We start from the raw sequence: 9,920 nt of genomic DNA, 5'->3' as shown, positions 1-9,920 counted from the left end.
GCAGTCTCAATTGTCTCAAGTATATTAAACAGTACAGTAGGTCTCTTTTCTTCATCATTGAAGCTTTTGTATTGTTTATTTTCCGTGCATAAGCAATACTAATGCTTTTTCCATAAATAAATGTGATGCAACTATAACAATAATTTGTAAGTAATTATGAGACTATATTTAATTTTTTTTTAATAAAATAAATTAACTTACTTCACTCCAAAAGAATTTTGTCTCCAATGACGAACCAATTTTTTTTTGTCACAGTTTTAATAATTGGCTTTAGAGGTTTACGTTAACACTGTCTATCTGAAAAAAATAAAAATATTAAATAAACATTGAGCAATAAATTTTGTTCAAACTGGAGTAATTATTGGCAACAAAAAAAGGGCAGATAAAAATGAGATAATTAAATTAATACAAAAAAATTAATTATAATAACTAAAATAGTTTAATACCTCACTTTGTTCAATAAAGACTGCAAAGACTTTTGTCACTGATAAAAAAATTTATCCAAATAATTACTAGTCATCTTTTTTGTTGAAATATTACCTTTTATTTGATGTTTATAGATTGGCCAACGTTAAACAATAGCAATAACAGCAATAACCGGTACACAAAAGAGAGCATGTGAATAACACCAGCACCATGTGATGTGATTGATTGCTCTAATGGAAAATTAAAAAAAACCGTATCAGATAACTCGACATGACGTGTTAGATTTCATTTAAATTTGGCAACTGTAACAATAAATTATTAGTAAGTAAATTTTAGACTTTATTTCTATTTTTTAAAAATACTATTAAATAATTCACTTTACTCTAATCTGATTGTGTCCCTAATGACAATAGTCATTTTTTTAGTCCAAATAACAACGAATTTGTTGGATTAATAACATTGGCACATTAGATGTTTGAACTACACTTGACGTTATCTGTAAGCATTAAATGTATTGAATTAATATTATGTTATAAATTTTTTTCAAACTAGAGTAATCAATGACAGCAAAAAAAATTTAATGAAATTGATATAATTGAATTTATAGTAACTAAATGAATAATTATTAAATAAACAAATAAATAAATAGTTAATGTATGAAAAATAAATAAATAAATAATAAATTAATGAATAGACAGCATTAAATTGAGTCTTTAAGACTCAATTAGCACTAAACAATGACAATAAAAAATGACAAAGCCAAAACTCTTGCAAACAAAGAAAAATTAATATTAAAACATTTCACTATTTTTTGATTTTTAAAAATAAAAAAAATAATTGTTATACAATAAGGATGCTATAACAATGCTATATACCTATAAAAAATTTTCTAAACATTAATAAATAAATTAATATATTCTTTGTCTTTGTAAAAAATGACAATCTGACGTGGAATCAACAATTTTTTTTTTTTTTTTTTAGCTCAATAATTAAAAAAAATAACGTTATTATGTTTGTTTATGCGGTAAATAAATAATAACAATGAAAAAACACGATATTTACATACCATTTGTCCAATATTTGCCAAATAAAGATTTTCTTTTGTCAGCTCCAACGCCATTGACATGTCCATTAATTTTTGTCAAATTTCACAATTATCAGCAACAATTTATAGCACAATCTGTTTGGAACAATGAAAATGATCGATTAAATAACAATTCACAATTATTTAATAATTATTATTGCTAAAATAAGTGAATAACTTTTTTATAAAAATGACAACCTAACCACAAATAATTAATTTTTTTTTTGTCATAATTTATGATAAAATGTGATAAAAAGTACGTAACTATGTTTGTTTATGCTCTAAATAATTAATAACAATAAAAAAGCATAATATTTACATGTTATTTGTCCATTATTTAACAAATTAATAGCTGCCTTCGTCAGCTCCAAGAGCTCTGACATGTCCATTAATTTTGGACGAAATTCACAAAAGTTCATGATAATTTATATCACAATTTGTTCAGAATAAATTAATTAATCGATTTATCAACAATTTATAATTAATTAACAATTATTATTGCGAAAATTAGTGTAAAAAGTCACAACACTGAACAACACAGGTTTTCTCTCTCACAAAGGCGCGGCCATTTTGGATTTCAGAAAAAAATTCTTTGCGCCATCTAACTGAAAAATTATGGACTATCATTTGGTCGGTAAGTAGAGATATTTGGGTATTGACAGGTGAAATAATTTAAATAATTTAATAATTAAATTTGAAATAATGTTTGACGTGATATATAAAATTTGTGTACAAAATAAACTGAGTACTTTTCGTGATTCTAAATTCAACAAATAACCCAAATAACAGCATCAAAAAAAAATTAAATTATATATTAAGTCATAAATTTTACTATGATTAAAATTATTATAAAAATTTTGTAATGTAGTTGCAATTGAATAAAAAAATATATACCTGTAATTCAAATGTTTTGGAAGTGGAAATCATCATGACTCATTCATCGGAAGTCATCATGACTCATGATTTATGTGTTGGCAGTCACATGCAGTCACATGACGGACTGACGACTGCGCCCTTTAATTTTTTCATTTTCAGTCCCATCAGTCCGCAAAACTCTCCAGTCAGTTCGTCTTGAGCTCTTGCGGAGTGAACAGCACTTGAAATCAGTCGATTCTGGAAAATAGTCAAGAATTTTGGTTAAACGTACTTGAAGCGTATAAACTGCACGTGCAGCCTCGTGGTTTTTTAGTCAAGATTTTTTGATAGTTTTAGAATTATTTTAAAGAATTAAAATAATTTTAATTAATTAAAGACTTTTTTTTTCTCTGCTTTACATTTAATAATTATAATTAAATAATGTAAAAGTAAAGAAATATCAGTCTTTAAAATAATTGAAATTATTTCAATTATTTGAAAAAAAATTTGTAAAAGGGATGCTAGAACAGACAAGACCTCCACGTGGTGCATCCCGGGTCATGCTAAGAAGTCTGTTAATCACTCGAGTGATCATTGGGGGGTAGAATTAAGTTGCGAATAATAACGGTTTAGCGTATGAGTACTCAGCGTTATATATAGGCGTAAAAAAAAATAATTTATAATTTATAACATGTATGTATTTTCAAGTGTTTCAGGTTTTTATATTTTTCAGAATTTTCAAGGCCTTTTGGAAGACTCCCTGGTGTGCAACTTCTCCATGCGATTGCTGCTGTTCAAGACATCATGATTTTTTTATTCACAGGATATATATTCATTCTTTGACATATATTTGATTTTTGCAAGATTTTAATATTATTAATATTATATTTTTCAGGGATTCCAGGATTTTACGATTTTCAAGGCATTAGGATTTTCAAGGCTTCCAGATTTTTAAGACTCAATATTATTCAAGGATTCAAGGTATATTTCAAGACTAATATTTTCAACATTTTCAAAACTCTAATACTAATTTGATATTTTCAGGATGTTCAGAACCATGTGAGGGTCATATTTCGGAGGCAACAGGATTATACAGGATCATCGTCGTCAACGTGCTGATGGAGGATTCCCGAGACAACTTCTTCGTGCTATATGCTGCTGTTCAATGGACTCGAGGATTCAAATATTTTCAGATATTTAATATATTTAAAATTTTAATATTTTTGTGATTATGTGTTTTTCAGGACCATTAGGATTTTTAAGGCTGCTGCTGTGAATCATTGGATCATCATCTACATGGCTTTGCTGAGATAATTTCATTGGATTGGATTGGATTACTGGGACCTCGACAACATCTACATGGGTTTGCTGAGAGAATGACATGGGACTGGACTACTGGACATATACTTCGACAGGATTTTAAAATTTTCAGGCATTTGAAACATATTTAAAAATTTTAATATTTTTATAATTTAATATTTTTCAGGATCATCAGGATTTTCGAGACTGCTGCTGCTGTGAATCATCTACTGGGATCATCATCTACATGGCTTTGCTGAGAGAACTTCACCGGATTGGACTGGATTACTGGGACCTACACTTCGACAAATTCTACATGGCAATGCTGCGAGACTGGATTGGATTACTGGAGCTTATACGTCGACAATGAAGGGGAAAAGGTTTTTGCTGTTGGCTGTCACAAGGTAAGTTCCTCTAGATCGAAACTGACTAGTTGTAATTATTAACCCATCCCGAAAAAGTGCTTTAAAAAGTCCTTGAAGTTACAAAAAAAATTATTTATATATTTTTTGTAGCTTCTCGTCGTTCCAAACTGTTATTTTATTTTTATTTGTTGTTTAGATTTATTTTGACTTGTTTTTACAATAGTTATATTAATTTTTTTTATGTCAAATTTAATGGCAGTAGTGTGAAAGTCAAAATGGATTAACCCTGTCTTCCTCAAACAGAATAGACGGGGGTGATTAGGATGTATATTATTATCTATCGTAATAATTTATATTAGATAAATTATTACCCTTTTCCTTCCGCGATGTATGTTTGTATGTAAGGTTTTTTTTTTATTTGACGTTAAATGCACTTTTTAAAAAAAAAAAATTGATTTAAAAATTGATATTAATATTTTCGAGACTTGTTTTTTAGTATGTTTTTTAGGAATTTCGAGATCTTTCAAGGACTGGATACGAGTGCACTCATTTAGGATCACCGACGTCGCGATGCTGGAGGATGACTACCTGGACAACTTCTTCATGTGATTGCTGTTTCTCGAGACTCAAGGATTTTTAGTATTTTCACGCATTTAATATATGTACAATATTTTAATATTTTTACGATTTGTTACAGGATTTTCGAGACATTCAAGATGACTACCAGCAGAACGCAACTTCTTCGTGTGATAGCAGCTTTCTGAGACTTTTATTTTATTGATTTCAGGTATTTTTTTTATATTTATTATTTGACATATTTAATATTTGCATGTTTTTAATATTAATTAATCATTTTCAGAGTATCCGAGACCTTCAAGATGACTACCTGGGCCCAGCTTCTTCGTGTGCAGATTAATGGATTTTAAGACGTGGGGATTTTATTTTTTTCAGGTAATTTATTTATTTATTATTTATTATTCAACATAATTAATATTTGCAACGTTTTAATATTATTCTTTTATTTTCAGGACGTTCGAGACCTTCCGGATGACAACCTACAAGATGCAACTTCATCGTGGAATAGCAGGCTTTCAGGGCTTGGGGATTTTATTAGTTTCAGGTAATTTATCTATTTATTATTCAACATAATTAATATTTGCAACGTTTTAATATTATTCTTTTATTTTCAGGATGTTCGAGACCTTTTGGATGACTGGACGCAACTTCATCGCGGGATAGCAGCTTTTTAGGACTTGGGGATTTGATTATTTGCAGGTAATTTATTTATTTATTATTTAACATAATAATATTTGTAACGTTTTAATATTATTTTCTAATTTTCAGGATGTTCGAGAGCTTCTGGATGACTACCTACAAGATGCAACTTCATCGTGGAATAGCAGACTTTCAGGGCTTGGGGATTTTATTAGTTTCAGGTAATTTATCTATTTATTATTCAACATAATTAATATTTGCAACGTTTTAATATTATTCTTTTATTTTCAGGACGTTCGAGACCTTCCGGATGACAACCTACAAGATGCAACTTCATCGTGGAATAGCAGACTTTCAGGGCTTGGGGATTTTATTATTTGCAGGTAATTTATTTATTTATTATTTATTATTCAACATAATTAATATTTGCAACGTTTTATAATATTATTCTTTTATTTTCAGGATGTTCGAGACCTTTTGGATGACTACCTACAGGACGCAACTTCATCGTGGGATAGCAGCTTTTTAGGACTCGTGGATTTTCTTATTTGCAGGTAATTTATTTATTTATTATTCAACTTTTTTAATATTTGCAATTTTCTAATATTATTTATTGATTTCAGGGTTTCAGTGGACTCATTTAGGACTACCGACGTCGCGATGCTGATGGATGACTACCTAGACAACTTCTCCGTGGGATTTTCAAGAATCAAGATATTTAAAGTGTTCAGTGATAGTGAAAGTGTTAGTGATATAGTGAAAGTGAAAGTGTTAGTGTCAGTGATAGTGAACGTGAGAGTGATTTAGTGATAGTGGCATAGTGACCTTAAAATGTCCTATCACAGCGAGTTTTTATGCGTTTTTTATCGTTTATTTTTTTTTTTTATAATTTATTTAAAATATATCTTCAACTATGAGCGCTCATAGCTGAAGATATATTTTAAATAAATTATGAAAAATATACCTGCAGCTATGAGCGCTCATAGCTACAGGTATATTTTCCGTTTTTTTTTTTATGCGTCGCGACGAATAAGTACTTGCTGCTATGAGCGCAATCGGGTAATTTAATAAGCGTATCGAAATATTTTCTAGCTGCAGCTAGAACGCGTGCGAATTGCGTAGTGATAGTGGATTAGGTCTACCGGAGATACCACTTTAAAAAAAACGAGCCAAAGTCTTACCTCTTGGGTGGCTGGGAAAAGACACGTAAAATTTATCTTTAATAATTATTTATTGATCATGTGGTATTCAATTTATTTGTTTTTTTATTTTAGGTTCGTATAATGAGTATTGATATTTCCATGTACTACTATTTTTCTTATTATTATTTGTTGCAAAACGTTTTATGTAATTAATATTGTTGTATTTTATTATAATAGTTTTTTGTGATTACAGATAATTATGAAATTGATTTAATAATTTTTCCAGGAAAAAAAAATTTATCAGCTCACACGGTTTTGCCCTGATAGTGAGGGTTGATCTTTTAATTTTAATTTTAATTTTTTTTATACTTTGTACAGGAAGACTGAAGAGCTGTTACAATATATTTGTTATTAATTTAATATTTTGTTTCTCGTTTTAGCATGTTGGAGCTGTTATTCAAATTATCTGCATAATAAGTTTTAGAAGTTAATTATTATTATTTTCATTAGATTATTGAATTGTTAATACGAATAATGTCAAAATAAATTATTATTTTTTTTAAAATAATTTTTAATGTATATATATATATATTATAATTGTAAAAAAAAAAAAAAATTATAATTTATTGTTGTGTCGATAAGTAGATTTTAATTTTACTTATCGACAAAATAATAGTCGATAACTTTTCAGTTAGATGGCGCAAAGAATTTTTTTCTGAAATCCAAAATGGCCGCGCCTTTGTGAAAGAGAAAACCTGTGTTGTTCAGTGTTGTGACTTTTTACACTAATTTTTGCAATAATAATTGTTAAAAAATTATAAATTGTTGATAAATCGGTTAATTAATTTATTCTAAACAGATTGTGATATAAATTATCATGAACTTTTGTGAATTTTGTCCAAAATTAATGTCAGAGCTCTTGAAGCTGACAAAGGCAGCTATTAATTTGTTAAATAATGGACAAATAACATGTAAATATTATGCTTTTTTATTGTTATTAATTATTTAGAGTATAAACAAACATAGTTACGTACTTTTTATCACATTTTATCATAAATTATGACAAAAAAAAAATTAATTATTTGTGGTTAGGTTGTCATTTTTAGAAAAAAGTTATTCACTTATTTTAGCAATATTAATCATTAAATAATTGTGAATTGTTATTTAATCGATCATTTTCATTGTTCCAAACAGATTGTGCTATAAATTGTTGCTGATAATTGTGAAATTTGACAAAAATTAATGGACATGTCAATGGCGTTAGAGCTGACAAAAGAAAATCTTTATTTGGCAAATATTGGACAAATGGTATGTAAATATCGTGTTTTTTCATTGTTATTAATTATCCACCGTATAAACAAACATAATTACGTTATTTTTTTCAAATTATTAAGCAAAAAAAAAGCTGGTAATTTGGGTCAGATTGTCATTCTTTTCAGAGACAAAGAATATGTCAATTTATTGTTAAATAATTATAAATATTTGTCATACATAGCATTGTTGTAGAATTTTTATCATATAACAGTTGTTTTATACATTATTAACAATTAAACAATAATGAAATGTTTCAATATTAATTTTCTTTTGTTTAAGACAGTTTTGGCTTTGTCATTTTTTATTGTTAGTGTTTAGTTCTCTTTTATTCACTTTGAGACTCAATCTTTGTTGTTTATTTATTAATTTATAATTTATTCATATATTTTTTATACATTTACTATTTATTTATTTGTTTAATTAATAATTAATTTTTCATTAACCATAAATTCAATGATATTCCTTTCATCACTGTTTTTTTTTAAATTCCTAACATAATATTTATTCAATAATTACAATGTTCACAGATAACAGTAAGTGTGGCTGACACGTCTAAGATCAAACATAATTATTGAAACTAACACAGAGAAAATTGCCTAATTTGGTTTGTCATTGGAGTCAAAATCATTCTGGAGTAAAGTGAGTTGATTTAATTTATTTTTGAAAGGTAAAATATCGTCTCCAATTTGTCCAATAACAATTTATTAATTTACTGTTACAGTTTCACTACATTTATTAATGAGAAAAGTATTAGTATTGTTAATGTATGTAAAATAAAATATACAAAAGCTTCAATAATGAAAAAACTGCAGGATTCAGAACACCTAAAACAACTAAGTCTGTTTATATGTTAAAATATGATATGAGCAATACCAAGATGATGATGTTAATGATGGAAATATGATAAGGTATATTGATTTTAGTTAGTGTCATCAAGTGTTTCAAAAATTAATCAAATTAATTTCAAACCATTTGTTAATTTAATAATCACAAAATACTGGCTCAATTGAACCACCAACAATGGTTTGTTGTAAAAATTTAAAATATAATGTTTGTTTAATATGTTTCACATGTGACATCAACCGTGGCTATAACATCTAATGTGCCAATCTTATCGATCCAACAAAATTGATGTAACTGGGACTAAAAAAATGACTAAATTGATTTGTCAATGAAGCCAAAATTATTTGGGAGTAAAGTAAGTTGTATTATATTATTTAAACAAAATAAACGTACACACTAAAATTAAGCCAATAATAATTTGGTTATAATATTAATAATTTACTATTTTGTTACAGCCTTTAAATTTATTTATTATAAAAAACTATGCAAGAGCTTTAATTATGAAGAAAATAAAAAACTGTGGTCCAAATGTCTTATTGGCTCGTGAAGTTTATTAAACAAAATTATCAAAACGAGGACCAAATAAAATGACTAATTTGATCGGTCATTTGATATCCAAAATATCACATGATAAACCATTTGTTAATTTAACAAAAGATACTGGTACATTTGCATGAATCTCATTGTTACAGTGAGTTACTTTATTATAATTTTTTTTTAATTTTCGTGTCTCAAATTTATTTGTCAATAATTAAATATACATTTGTGATTTTATGTTGTTTTGATGTCACAGTTAAAATGAGCATCGAGACTATCAACATGATATTAAGCATCAACAATCATGACTCGTAATAATGAAAAATCATCTCTTTGTTATCTTCGTTTTTAAGTGCAATTGGATTATAAACATGTCGTGTCAATGAATGCCCCAACAACTCATAAATTGTCTAACAAAAATTTATTAGCAAAGTTTATTCATCTTGAAGTAAAACAATCAATAGCATTACACGATGCTGGTGTTGCTAATTTTTATGATGCTTTGATGTACCACTTGTTATTGATAATCATTTACTTACTTCGGAGCTGTATCTGTGTTAATCAAAAATGTTTTGGTAAGCCTGTGTTGATACTTGTTGCTTAAAAATCTATATGCGAGTGCACTCGATTGCATGCGAGCTTTGGTGCATAAAGAACAAACCGCCTCTGTCGAAATGAATGTTGAAAATATTCTCAGAGTGCAACATGCATGCATTCTCGAGATATTGCTCGAGATTTTCTTTTGAAAATTGATGAAACTTTTCCAAATAATAATAATAATTATAAATTATTTAAAAAATATAATAATTACTTGATAAACGATATAATTTAATATATTGG

The 9,920-nt window shown here is 27.5% G+C and overlaps 1 protein-coding gene across 9 annotated transcripts in view; it reads left to right on the top strand.

Annotated features, from left to right (window-relative positions):
• Window positions 1–7,128: 7,128 nt before the first annotated feature.
• LOC122852316 (tubulin polyglutamylase TTLL4-like) overlaps window positions 7,129–9,920 on the top strand; it is a 101,749-nt gene continuing 98,957 nt past the window's right edge. For 8 of the 9 annotated variants that reach the window (XM_044152042.1, XM_044152043.1, XM_044152050.1 and 5 more), the window contains exons 1-6: window positions 7,129–7,357; window positions 7,581–7,694; window positions 8,228–8,339; window positions 8,422–8,898; window positions 8,999–9,234; window positions 9,337–9,655. The gene's annotated coding sequence lies outside the window, so the exon portion shown is untranslated. The remainder of the gene's footprint in view (window positions 7,358–7,580; window positions 7,695–8,227; window positions 8,340–8,421; window positions 8,899–8,998; window positions 9,235–9,336; window positions 9,656–9,920) is intronic. The other variant, XM_044152046.1, reaches the window with a different exon arrangement.

This window comes from Aphidius gifuensis, linkage group LG3, assembly GCF_014905175.1.
Source record: "Aphidius gifuensis isolate YNYX2018 linkage group LG3, ASM1490517v1, whole genome shotgun sequence".
NCBI lineage: Eukaryota > Metazoa > Arthropoda > Insecta > Hymenoptera > Braconidae > Aphidius > Aphidius gifuensis.
Note: the sequence above shows the minus strand (reverse complement) of the source record. Positions and strands in the feature narration are given on the sequence as shown.